The sequence below is a fragment of the Podarcis tiliguerta genome (genome assembly GCF_965153285.1).
Source record: "Podarcis tiliguerta genome assembly, chromosome: 6".
NCBI classification, from domain to species: domain Eukaryota; kingdom Metazoa; phylum Chordata; class Lepidosauria; order Squamata; family Lacertidae; genus Podarcis; species Podarcis tiliguerta.
The window spans coordinates 70,538,649-70,552,913 of NC_139539.1; the positions used below are offsets into that span (position 1 = coordinate 70,538,649).

The 14,265-nt window shown below is 43.7% G+C and overlaps 1 protein-coding gene across 3 annotated transcripts in view; it reads right to left on the reverse strand.

Annotated features, from left to right (window-relative positions):
- Positions 1 to 12,656: 12,656 nt before the first annotated feature.
- The window catches only part of ZNF644 (zinc finger protein 644), a 75,866-nt gene continuing 74,257 nt past the window's right edge, over positions 12,657 to 14,265 (reverse strand). For 2 of the 3 annotated variants that reach the window (XR_014512314.1, XR_014512315.1), the window contains exons 10-11: positions 14,070 to 14,238; positions 12,657 to 13,165 (exon numbers count right to left, since the gene is read on the reverse strand). The gene's annotated coding sequence lies outside the window, so the exon portion shown is untranslated. The remainder of the gene's footprint in view (positions 13,166 to 14,069; positions 14,239 to 14,265) is intronic. The other variant, XR_014512313.1, reaches the window with a different exon arrangement.

Below are 14,265 nucleotides of genomic sequence, written 5' to 3' on the forward strand. Positions count from 1 at the left end.
CCCTCCAACGTTTCTCCAGTGAAAATAGGGACATCCTAAGGAAAATAGGGTCAAATCAGAAAGGGGAACGGCTTCTCTAAATCAGGGACGTCCCTGGACACTTGGAGGGTCTGGGACCACTCCAAACTATGAGGTTTTGCTGCAGGCCTCACTTGTAAACTACTTGCAGCTGCTGTGAGGAACTCTCTGCTGAAGGTATCATGAGATCCTGGACCTTTCAATGTCCCAAGGCAGCTGTGCTACCTGGCCAGGCCATTGCTCTGCAGGACCTCTCGCCACCCTCCTCCATGCCACAGCAGGCTGCGTAGGAAGCTTGGTGAGTTAAGACTGCTGAAGGAAGAGGCCCATGAGATGCTCCTTCTGAGGTTCACGCACCACCTGCAGGAAAGGGCCTAGTGAACCACCATCAGCGAACACATGAAGGCCCCCAATAATATCATTGCAGAGAGTTTCAAAGCCGGCTTTCCTCAGCCTGCTGCCCTCTGCAGCCAAAACGCTCACATCTCTCTCAAGTGAGCTCTCTGACATCTCTGAATGGCTACTAAATTACCTGCACCGTTAAACTCTCTCCTAATAGACTCGTAAAGAGCTGCTTTCCTGAGCTACCTTGTCCTCTCTTTTCCCATCCCTCCACTCCTTCCCAGTTACCCGCCCCCTAACTCATTTCTCTCAACTTTGTAATCAAGAGCCCAATTTTGTCATTTGGAAATACTAATTATCTAATCACGCCATGCTGCTGAAACGCACTTGTCTGCCCAATTAGCTAGGACAATTATTAAAATTCGGAGGCCTAATTATGTCTCAATTTAATGCTGGCAAAGCCTGGGCTGGAGCAGTAATTAAAATCCCTCTCTTTTGCCTCTGCCTTTAGGGCAGTGGCTGATTAGGAACCTGTCAGAGGCGGCGCTCAAGCAAACCAGTGAAGCATGCAGTGCAACATGACCCTACATTGTTAAGTGTGTCAACATATTAACCTGAATTCCCTTCAGCCCACAGACTCACATGGGAGAAGAGGAGGCGGAGGATAGATATGGGGGAGGTGGAGGGGGCGTCTAAACCGTGCATCATTTTATTTAAAAAAATAAGTTCTTTTTAATTAATGCTATGAGGGATCTGATAGGGGTTTCGAGCTACCAAATGCTGCAAGTCAAACGGCAACTTTTCATCTCATTATTATTATTATTATTCCCAAGCAAGGCGGCTTCACTCGGCTCTGCTTTTCCCTCTTTACCACAGGAAAAAAATTAAAATCCACAAGATTTCTTTTTGGAGGAGTCCGGCCTCCACCCCAGCTAATTTTGACTTCCAGTGATGACTAGGGAGTTATGTGTGCTTTTCCCCTCCCCTCCCCTCCTCTTCCTGTTTCATGAGAGAACACAACTGAACGTTGAATTCTGGAAGAATCAAACAGAACTAAAGGCATAAATAATGTGAAAAGCCTGGGATTTAATACTTGAAAGGAGCTAATAAAAGGTTGAAAATAATTAATATCCTAATATTGGGATGATCTCTCAACATTTTTTTGAATGGTAGCTGAGAAGCTTGGAAGAGCGTGTTAAAGAGTGGGGCAAAAATTGAGATGTCAGACCTCATGGGCCTATGGCCTGCGGGTTCACTTGCTAGCAAATGTCTCTATTTGAATCTTAGCTCACCTATGAATAACTTGCATCAGACCAGGATTTTATTCCCTAGAAAGGTTACACCATAGTCTCTCCCAGAGCGGAAACTCTGTGTGCCCTACATCTCGACAATGGCCTTGCTCTGAGCCTCTTTCGATGAAGTGCAAATCTGTGTTCTGACTTGTTCTATTGGCTGTCAGCATGTTTTCCTCTTGTCAGCAGCAATTGACTGGTCAGGTTCACCCTTGTACGCCAATTGTAACAGCTCATTGACAGACCAGTGACCCAGCCAGACCTGATAATGGAAAACTATTGATTTTCATGGGGCTCAGCAGATCTGAAACGAACAACCGATGTAATGTCATCAATTGCCTTGGAGTCTGATAGACAAGAGTACCAAAGATCTTCTGCCCGGCCTGACAGTTTGCTGGTGAAAAACACAAACTAGACTTTATCAGCTCGTCCCAGACGTAAACCACGAGCAATCAGCCCCCAGTTAAACAATAAGGGCTGAAGTCGCACGCTACTTTTTGCAATAGGATAAGCAATCGAATAGCTGAGGTTTTTCCCATGTTACGTTTGGCAAGTAGAGACACGATCGCTTACTGCAGCAAGCACAAAGAGGGGTCTTTGGAAGAGCATAAAATAAGGGTGCATGGATCCCAAGGCCTATGCAGTCCGCTATCCTGTTTCCACAGCTGACCATCAGATGCCCCTAGAAAGCCCACAAGGCATGTGCCCAATAGCCCCCCTCTGTTGTTCTTTAACAAGTTCTATTCAGGGGCACGATACCTTTGATCCTGAAGGGAATGCATAGCCCTCATGACTTGCAAGCCATTCTTATCCTCCATTAATTTGTCTAACCCCTTTTTAAAGCCATCCAAGTTGGCACCCCCCCCCCACTACATCTTGCAGGAGCAAATTCCAAACATTAACTCCATATTTCAAAAGGACACCCCAAAAGTTGTTGAGCTTTTCTTGGGAAGACCATAACATTGTTGAGCTTTTTTTAGACAAATGCCAAAAAAGTGATTTTCTTATTGACTTGCCCAACACATGGCAGCCCTAGTCTTCATCAAAGAAGTCCTTCCTTTTGTCTCCACTTTCTTCACACCATGCACTGCTATCACATCACCTCTCCCCCCGCCCAAACTCATCTCCCTCCCCCAAAACAAAAAAGTCCAAAACATTGTAATTTTGCCTCCCAAGTCCTAATCAAGTAATCTGTTGGATGGTTATGACACTCTACACTACCCTAGCTGGAAAAAGAGCCACGTCTACTTCCTAAAGTCTGATTCCTATAGTTGCTGACATTTGCTGGTGCAACACCATGGCTCGCCTCATTTTCACCATGAAGCCAAGCCTTGCTCTGATAGGTTGCTTTGTTCCTGTGAAGAGGTGACTTGTTGGCCCCTGAAATTTCTGCCCCAGTACTCAGAAGAAGAAGAGAAGAGTTTGGATTTGATATCCCGCTTTATCACTACCCTAAGGAGTCTCAAAAGCGGCTAACAATCTCCTTTCCCTTCCTCCCCCACAACTAACACTCTGTGAGGTGAGGCTGAGAGACTTCAGAGAAGTGTGACTAGCCCAAGGTCACCCAGCAGCTGCATGTGGAGGAGCGGAGACGCAAACCCGGTTCACCAGATTATGAGACTACCGCTCTTAACCACTACACCACACTGGCTCATGCTCAGGGCACAAGAAGTTAACTGCTGCCTCAGTAAGCCCCCCATCATATGCAGGTTAGTGAAGACTTTCAGTGTTTGGCATTAAGGATCAACGTGAAACCTATAGCCATACACCTGTGTGATCTATACAATGAGTGCAAGTTGATAAAGAATGGTTTCTTGGGGGATTAGATGTTTAATGGAAAACAATGCCCGCACACAGCTGCACAATCTCAACTCTTATTTACAAAAGGAGGCAGCAATTCCTTGAGCAGGCAGACTCTCAGTAGTTACTTTTCTCTTACTTGTGGAAAATACCAGTCCTCTCTTGTCTTGGCTCCGAGGATTGGTAAAGGGATCAGATTCTAACAACATTCCACCATGTGGCCGTGGACTGCATAATACTGTCTTAAACTGCTTACTATAGCCTCTGAGCCTTCAATTGCAGGGATTCAAGTTCATCTTTAGTACGCTCGACAGCTGGTGTCCAGCAGAGGATGAGAATCTAGGACAGAATGCTTCTTTGCATAGATTACCCCACAGAAATTAACAAACAGGATAGAACAAACAAAGAGGGTCCCGTCCCCTGCCCCTGAAACAATTGGCAACTCTGGTTTTTGTTTGTTTTTACTCAGACCTTCTTGAGAAGGAAATTAGCCTAGGAATCCAAAACTACAGAAAGTGCAATGACCTTTATCTCATATGCTATCCATCACTAATCAACTGCATGCAAGAAATAAAAAACTTATTCATTGTTGTAAGGAGATTTGGGTCATACCAGTGCATGCTAAGGAATCAGTCAAATTCTAGCAACAAAGTTTAGGACAGTTATCTACTTAAAATTTTAGCATGTGTTACATATTTCAAGGAAAGATAGAGAGCTGGATTTGTCTGTGTTTATTATTCAGCTTTCACCTACTATCCCAGGGCAGGGTACATCCAAATCAGTAAGGTAAAACACACCGAATAAAACCACAATAACACTGCGAAAGTGTTACACAGTAATCTCAAGACATGTAAGGTAAAGGAGGTAGCACTAATCTTGTCCCGTTCCCTCTCCAAAGGCCCAGGTAAAAGAGGTACGCCCTGATCTGCTGACAAAACAACATACAATGTTCATCTCTGACCATGACGACCTTTTCTTGTCCTCCCACCACTCAATTTTTCTTAGGCAGTGGCACCAAGAGCAGTCCCGGCCCTCAGATCTCAACATTTGGGCAGGTTAATGTGACAGAAGGCACTCGTCCAGATATATTTGAGGAACAAGTCATTTAGGGCTTTGTATATCAGAATTAAAGAACCTTTTAATGAGGGTGAAAGAGGAGAGCGCAAAATATGGTTTGAAGCTCAACATCAAAAAAATGAAGATCATGGCCACTGGGCCCATCACCTCCTGGAAAATGGAAGGGGAAGAAATGGAGGCAGTGAGAGATTTTACTTTCTTAGGCTCTATGATCACTGCAGATGGTGACAGCAGCCACAAAATTAAGACGCCTGCTTCTTGGGAGAAAAGCAATGACAAACCTAGACAGCATCTTAAAAAACAGAGACATCACCTTGCCAACAAAGGTCCATATAGTTAAAGCTATGGTTTTCCCAGTAGTGATGTATGGAAGTGAGAGCTGGACCATAAAGAAGGCTGATCGCCGAAGAATTGATGCTTTTGAATTATGGTGCTGGAGGAGACTGTTGAGAGTCCCATGGACTGCAAGAAGATCAACCCTCTCCATTCTTAAGGAAATCAGCCCTGAGTGCTCACTGGAAGGACAGATCCTGAAGCTGAGACTCGAATACTTTGGCCACCTCATGAGAAGACTCCCTGGGAAAGACCCTGATGTTGGCGGGCACAAGGAGAAGGGGACGGCAGAGGACGAGATGGTTGGACAGTGTTCTCGAAGCTACCAGCATGAGTTTGACCAAACTGCGGGAGGCAGTGGAAGATAGGAGTGCCTGGCGTGCTCTGGTCCATGGGGTCATGAAGAGTTGGACATGAATAAACGACTAAATAACAACAAATCAGAAAGATCTCATTGAATTGTGTCTGTAAACAAACTGGCTGATAGTGCAGGTTTTTAAAAGCAGATGTAATAGGCACTAGTTGGTATCCTGCTCGCCAATAGTTGTAGCGTCCAGTCTTCAAGGGCAGTGTAATGAGCAGAGGATTATAATAGCCCAGGTGGGAGATTTCCAGCACTTAAATAGCCATGCTTTCTCTGTCCAAGAAGGCTCATAGCTGGCAAAACCCTAACCCTGGAGGCCACCAGGCCTCAAGTGGCCGTGCTGAATCGCAGAGTACCCCCAAACTACACACTGGCTCCTTCACGCAATGTAACCAGCTCCCCATTTCCCAGATCCAAGAACCCCAAACACACAGCACGTGTCTTGCCTGCATTCAGCTTGTTTGTTGGCCCACATTCAGTCCACTACCACCTCAAGGCAATGGCCCAGCATATTTGGAATGGACAGGGTTTTTAAATATATCGCTTAACTATTACTGATTTTTTTTTAAAAAAAGTTGTAAGCCACTCTGGGACCTTAGGGTGAAGTGCAGGTAATAAATTCTATTGATAATGAAAATTTACACCTGAAAATCTCTACGGGTAGCTGTAGGTAGGTAGAACAGCTACCCGCAGTTTTTCAGAGGCAAGACTTTATGGGTAGCTGTAGGTTGGGACATGGGTGGCGCTGTGGTCTAAACCACTGAGCCTCTTGGGCTTACCTATACTGGACTTAACTTTCAGCGGTTCTTTACTTTTTTTTAGGTTGGTAGAAAGGTCATGAACATGGGCTACATTTATTTAAATGCATGTTCTAGGTCTTGCTCAAAGAAAGGGAGCCAACTCTCCTTGCTATCGTTCGTCCACATGACATCACTGAAGGGTGTGTTGACATTGGTCTCACTTGCAGAACGTTTATAATTTGTACCCTGCCCATCATCATCATATTCATCATCAATTACCTGTTCTTTTTACGGAGCGCTTCTGCAGGAGCCACAGCGGTGCACAATGGAGATCCAGGAAGGAAGAAGGTATCATTGAAGCATGGCAGAACTCTATGCTATGGGTTGCTTTGAGGGAAGAATCCCTGAACATGTGAATGGGCTACCACACACCAAACACAACTTGAAAAGAGACAATGCACGTACTTTTGTAAATCAAGAAAGTTTCCCTTCCTCTTACCTATTTCAGAGGAAGGAAAGGTTTTCATGGGGCGGGGAGAACACAAGTTGAGCGTAAACAGAGAATGGGAGAAGAACCTTCCTGCATGAGAGCACAAATGAGGTGCTCTCGCCTTGAAGTGGGTGGGCCAAGCTTTCCTTGGGAGCAATGTCAGGGCAGGTGCATTGGGCATCCATTCCCCACATCTGCCAGGAGAATATCAAGCCCTTTCCCTTCACAGGGTTTGGTGGGGTCGCCCCACAAAGAAATATTGTGTGTAATAGGGTAATTGAGGTAATGCTATTAGAGTTACTAAGCGAATGTCAAGCAGGGAGGGAGCGGGGAAGAGAGTGGAATTCTGGTGGATAGAGAGTAGATTGGAGGAGGCTTGAAAAGGGAGTGTGAATGTTGGGGGGGGAGGCAGTTGAGTCGGTTGGGAGTGGTGGGTTCTTGGGGGGGGGCACTTGGTGGGGGACCTGAAGCTGGGCTGGGCAGCTATTCAGCTTAAGATCATTAGGGCAGTCCCATTGCCCTCATTTGATGGTGGCCAAAAAGGAATAGAGACGCAGAGATGGACTGTGAGTCTCCTGTGGAGGCCAGGGCATGTGGCAATCCCATGCCCAGCGAAGAGGGGCTCTGCCAGCTGCGCAGGAAACAGAATTCCCTCAGTTTAGGTGGGCGACAGAGCCAGGGCTTGGTTAGCATTGCTAATGCCCAGATGCCTTGCACCACCCCCTCCAAGCACCTGAAAAGCAGCTTCACAGACCTGGGCCATGCCTGATTGTCTTCCAAAGCAACTTAAAAATGGAAAGTGTAATGCTGGTGGTCAACAAGAGGTTTAAAGACTCTCTCAAGGCAAATCTAAAAAATTTAGTATAAACCCCGACAACAGGAAACACTGGCCTGCAAGCGCTTCAGTTGGAGAACAGCCTTTTCACCAAAGGTGTCATGGACTTTGAAGACGCTGAAACTCAGGATGAAAGGAAGAAACGAACTAAGAGGAAGGCATGTTTGGCAAACCCTCACCATGATCAACTCCTGCACGGAAACCTATGTCCCCACTGTGGAAGGACGTGTGGATCCAGAAATGGCCTCCACAGTCACTTATGGACACATTGTTAAGACCATGTTCATGGAAGACAATCTTACTTGGCTACGAGTGATCGCCAAAGAACATCAGAGATTTGGGGTCTACAGCCAATTTCACGGACTTCATTAAACTCTCTTGGGAAGGTGCCTCGGATATCCATGCCTCCCCTCCCCCCAGTTGGTCCAACACTTCCACTCTTGTGTTCCCCGAAAGCCGGCACCCATCTGGCAGGTGGAGGGGCACCTTGGGGCAGGGAATAGTGTCATGGGACAGGAAACAGCTTCACCTGCTGAACAGCAGCCTTAAGGGGGAGAAGGGGGAGTGACTTCTCCTGCAGCTTCAAAGACTCCGAGGAGAAGGCGCTGACGAGAACCAGCTGGCTTCAGCCTTCTTAAGCAGAGCTCCCAGCAGCAGGCGGAGAAGGCAGAGAAGGAAAGGAAACAGCTCGTTATTTTGTATTTTTATTATTTATTACAAAATATTATTTGATTGTTGGCATATCGAAAGCAAACAGTTCCTCCAATTTCTTTATTTGGTTTAGTCAAGTGGATAACTTTAAACACTAGAAAAGTGTTTTAATGTGATCAAATTGAAATATACATTAATCCAGGAACACCGTGGCTTAGGTTTAATGTACACTTCATCACTACCCGAGAGAGAGATATCAAAAGGTGTCAAGGAGACTCAGGCCAAGATTCAACCTTCTCCAGCCTCCAGGGCAAAGGCTGTTGCACTAGTGTAAGCACAAAAATAAAAGGTTGCGCAATACAAAATGCTGCATGACAAAAACACTGGTGGAAGCAACCTGTTGCACAACCAGTGACAAGAACCATGGCGGTTTTCTGCACTTCCTACTAGACATTCTACTAGCTGCAACTAGAACACCACTAAGCGACTTTAAATTAGCATGACGTTGAATACCTCCCTTAGGCTCCTATCTGGGTTTTAAAACAACTCGGGCACATAAGGCCATGAATATTGCTTGACCATCTGCTCCATAAATTTCCAGTAAGGCTCCTCACAGCAAACAGTAAATGAACTGCAGTTGGTCAGCTGTTGCTCCCAGTCCTTGAGTAACTTAATACACAACGGCTTATTCAGCCCAAGCTATCAGATTTCATTTCCATGGAACTGAAACAAAGGGAACTTTAATTCCTCCATCACCTCTTCTTACTTATCCTAATTTATTTTTAAAATGTCAACAGATGCCTAACAAGAGCTGCAGTTTATTTTGAACGTTGTGTTAACTTTGTAGCAACACATCAGATTTCTAATTATTAATTTTAAGAGGGAAGATCCAAAGCAGTGCTAAAACAAAGCATGTATTGTTGGCGATTGTGATAAAATTGTTGTGTTTGGCATTGCTTACTGGAATATGATCCACTTGAGGTGGTATCCTCATGTCTTGAAAAGTGTGCTCTCCTCTAAACTAATTCCCAAAATGCAGTTTTCAAGTTACAGAAAGTGTTAAACTTACTTCCAGGGCAAAGAAACAAAACTCCCAAGTAGTTTCAAATATGTTCCTTTTGCTCAGAAGGTTCATAACAATGGCTCTCCAATTCTGAGACTGGCCTCTCTTAAGGTTCTAGACCAGAAATGGGGAACCTGCGACCTTCAAGATGATGTTGGAACTCTGAACATGGTCAATGGTCAGGGATGATGGAAGCTGTAGTCCACCTTTTGTGCAGCTATTATAAGTCTCCCTGGAACCATTACTGATGAAGGGCAGCAAATCAATGAGCCTCCATCAATTAGATCATACTATCAGTGGCTTCTGCTGCCTCACTGGTCCTATCTGCCTGCAAATTCCCAAGTAGGTAGCTAGAGACCACGAAAAAGACCTGGTCTGCACCTTAACTTAGCAATCACAATTGGTCCTGTAACCTTGCTTACGTGGTTGGTATCACTGGTCATCTTTCAGACCTCACTCTAAAAGTGCAAGGGAAAAGACAGCTGCTCCTGAGTGTGTTGGAGTCAGGTTGGGTGGGGTGGGGTGCATAATATACTTGCATCCTCTGGCTAAGCAGAAACCAGAATCAACAGCAGACAGCGCTATTCTTACCGAGTGTGTGAATTCTCTGGAGAAGTTTCATGGGTGTTTCAAAGACTCCAAAGTGGGGGAACAACTAGATCAGTTTTGAGAAAAAAATCAGCAAATGATGCCCTTCAAGGATTTCAATTCAAGCTGTTAGGACTGCAAGCAACACAGAAATGCAGGCCAAATGCAACAGCATGACGATGCTGGAATTCTGCATACTGTGCATCTCTCAGGAGGAATTTCCTGCGCTAGGGAGACATGCACTAAGAATAGCATCTCTCTTTGGGACAACCTACTGCTGTGAAGCATCGTTTCCGAAGCTGACGCAGGCCAAGAACCATCTTTGTGACAGATGACAACAGAAAAGCAGCAAGAGTGACGTCAACATCCACACAGCCACACTTGGCAAGGCTCACAAAGGTAAAGAGGGTGCAATCACCACACTAGAAAAAAAAGAGGACTGGAGGACAGGGGGAAACAAAACAACACAAAACAAGCATGTCCATTATTTGCATCAAAGGTGAGGATTTAAAATTTTAACCCACCCACTTTGCCTCTGGCCCTCCCATCTGGCCATCAAAAGGGTGTGCATCTCTGACCTTGTGCATCTCTGACCCACAGGCTGAAAGATGTTCCCCATCTATCAACTTCCAGAACTGAAACCTATGCAAGGCCAGAGACTTGAGCAATTTCCTCGCCAACAGCAAGGAAACCCCATAGGAGAACCCAGAGGTTCCCTTTCTCTGTTAGGAGGTGTCTTACTTCAACAGAAGAATGAGAAAACAGTGGTTTTTACTGACAAGCAAGCAATGGTTTTTTTGGGTTTTGAAGAACACTCCCAACGCAATATAAAATTGGAGATGCGTCCAGGTTTTTATTATGAGCTGATTATATGCTTATGTTTAGGCAAATTTAGTACACCCCCCTGGGTTACATATCACTCACTGAACTGCGCTTATTAAATCTGGGCCAGATGGCTGATGGTAAAGTAGTTTGTAGGACTGCGTCTCCGTGGAGAATAATTTTACGCTGTACTTGGTGACCAGACTGTTGCTGAATGCAACTTCATCATGGTATTTAAATCACATTAAAGCCCTTTAAAATTTATATGCTGCCTCCCCCTTGTGATTTTTGTCTGACTACATGCTCACTGCTAGTTTCAGGGCAATGGTGTGCTTTTACCAGCTTCCTTCTTTTTTGTTCTTGGAAGAACCCGACTATCTATTTACTGATAAATCTCTTACAGTAGGTAAGACTGAGCGGGATGAGCCAATCACTGAAACGCCCCATCATCCCTGGCCATTGGCTTTGCTGGCAGGTGCTGATGGGAGCTGGAGTCTATCAACATCCGGAGGGCCACAGGTTCCCCACTTGTGGTCTACACTGAGCAGCAACTCTTTGTAGTTTGATAAACGAGTCCTATAGCAACCCAGATACGTCAGGGTTTGAACCTGTGACCTCCTTCATTCAATGTATGTGCTCTATAATTGCACTGTGGCTCTTTTCTGTTTGAAACAGATGGATAAATCTACAGGTACGACTTCTCATTCACCCCCGGCAACAATGAACTCTCAGGGGCTTGAACTCAAGCATAACAGGCAAGGTTGTGTGGTTGCAGCCTTTCAGCAACTCTTTCATCAGGTATCTCCTCTCTCTCTCTCTCTCTCTCACACACACACACACACACACACGATAAATTGCATCAGAAACTACCTAGTTTGGCATTTCATCAACAACACACGGATCATGTTTGATTTGCTCTCTATGGATGCAAATATTGCAAGAGATGGGTACAGTATTACAAATATTTCCCATGATCCCATTTTGTGTTTGCTATCTGCATTCCCTGATCATGCCAATGATCTCCATCCAAAACTGATGGTTAATTCTGTTATAGTGGGTGCAAATTTAATCATAACTCAGAATCAGAAAGCGGCAAAAACAAAACGAACTTGCACCTGGAAATGTAGTATAGAGAACATTGTGGCGGTTTCTAAAAAATTACAAATCACTGGGGCAAAGTTTGTATTAAAGATTTTGCTACTCTATGGCAAATCATCACCCATAAGTCTGGTGACCCCCTCAAAGCATAAGACACAGCGCTATCTGATCTTCTTTGGGACTATATGCAACTTACCTTATCTTTCTGCTCAATAACTAGGAATCACCCTGAACTGTATCAAACTATCATAATTTATATTACCAGATGTAATGAATTATTTTTTAAAGGATCTATTTTTACCTATGGATAATCCTATATCAACCTATTTTATTTTGGTACTGGTTCTATAGATATAGAGCATTATAGCAAGCTGCTAATGAAATATATGATCTACTCTCTCATGCACAAATGGAGCTGTGCAATATAAAACAGCCTACATCCAGTGCACACACAGACCCTTGCTGACTGTATATATTGTACATTGTCTGAACCTGTGACTCTCCAGTGTTGTTAAGACAAAAACCCAGCTGCCTAAGAGAATCTTCATAGTTCTCTGGATTGCACTGAATAAAGTAGCAACACTGGATTTGTAGGGATGGTGTGTGTTTTTTATACCGAGCAGTACCATAGCAACACTGCATTCAGCACCCTGCAACAGATAGTCGGAACTGTTAGAGGGGACCACAATACAACTCAGCAGCAGTTTTAGAACATGGCAGAAGACCTATGGCCCTCTGGATGCAGTTTGACGCCAACTTAGATCAGCCCCAGCCATGACGGCTGAAGGTCTAGGATTAGGGGATTTTCAGATACGCTTTGTAGAATGATGAAAGAAGCCTATGCAATCCACCCAAATCAAAGTGCTTCAGTATGTGTAACTTTCCAAGATAAACCCCCTGGTTTGCTCTTTTTACTAAAAGAAAAGCTAGATTAGATTTTACATGTAATAGCTTTGAAAATTTTGCTCCAAGAATTCTTACAGAACTGTGGAAGCAGCAGATCCTTGAGAATTCAGATGGCTTATAAACCATGGTGTCAACTAACTTCTATAAAACTTACTAAGGTGGCAAGTAGTCTAGACTAAACTACATAATTGCTCCTTTGGGCAGATTTTTTTTATTTTTTAGAGACATGTCTTCCCATTTTCTTTTTATTCAACACCAAGGTCTAAAAATGCATTAGTTTGACATCACACCATCCATAGTCTGCTCCATAGAACGAGACCTTAAAGCAAACTGAAATGTAAAGCCAGCACTTTTTTCACCCCTAATTAAATCATTTGCCATCTGCTCCATACTGTGAAGAAATCATGTTAGCCTGCAGGTTGCTTAATTTGTTTGCTTCTAGTGGTGGTAGTTTGAGCTTATCTGGCACGGTTCCAGTTAAAATCAGAAAACTGCCTTTTAATTTTGTATGGAAAGTTTGGTGACATCTACTGCATTCATTATTAACCAGAACTCCCTGCAAGTTTGTACAGGAGTTGTAAAAAAAAAGCAGAAAAGCATCTTACCTTCATTATGGAACCTAACCAGCTGTGCACTTAAGGAGAAACACTCAAGCCTGATGCTTTGTCCAGGGCAAGACAGATGCTCCAATCCTTTATTGCCCTGGTTCCTCTTCTCTTAAATCATGTCAACCAACATATTTGAAGCTACACGCAGAAGAGAGAGAATTCCCACTCACAGGCTTACTCAAAAATAAAGACGTAAACAATAAATTCTGCTTATCTGCTATTAAGAGTTGTTGCTACAATTTTACACTTTTGTCAACTCTATTGGTAGCCAACATCTTCCAGCAACTTTCAGCATTTGCATTCAAGAACATTAACAAGAAGATGTGAACTCTATTCAGCAAAGAATGATGACAAATTGAAGAGGCTCCGAGGTAATAGGAATGCACACAGAACCTTATTTTCTGATGCCATTCTCGTTTCTTACAGTTTTGAGCTGTGTTCCCAGCAGTTTCTACATCCTAGAAAGTAGATATGCTATTTTATACATTATTTTTACATGATATAATTGGCTTCTTTGTGAAAGAGGCAGATGAAAGGCATTTCGAGTGAGTGGTATATATACTATGTTGACATGCAGATCCTTACTCAGGTAAAATACAGTTTAATCTTGTTAACTCACACTCTACTTTGTCAGTCATTCTTTTTACACTCCAGTCAGAATGAAATGAGAGAAAATCAGATTGTAGCATTTGGTACTGCGGTACAAACTTAAGGTATAAACAAGTTGCACTGGGTTGCGTTTCACAGACATATAGACACATGATTTGTGTCTGTACCCGTTTCAAGAGATACAGCAGGAATACTAATAAATGCAGCTACCTTAAATATTCAAAGAACAATCACAATGGCGATATGATTCCAGTACAGAAAGAGAAGCATATAATGTTTCCACTTTTATTCCCATTTTCTTCAGCACAGCATTTTGCAAATGCGAAAGATATAATTGAACATTAGTTGGCCCTATTGTACATCTTAAAGCTTTGGAGTGTTGAGGAATCAATAATTCAGGTCCTGCAAATCGTGTATCTAAAGTGATGCATACCTGCTCTATGATGCATGCTTTATGTTGTGATGTTCTGTAGAACTCTGGGTCTTTGCTTCTTTTTAAATCCACAGCACAAGAGAGATGTTACAATAGGAACAATTACTCTAGGTTTGACACTGATCAGAAAGGCAATGATTGTTGAAGACTTGTCCATAGGATGTAGCATCTTAAAGAAATAAATCCATCACTCTAC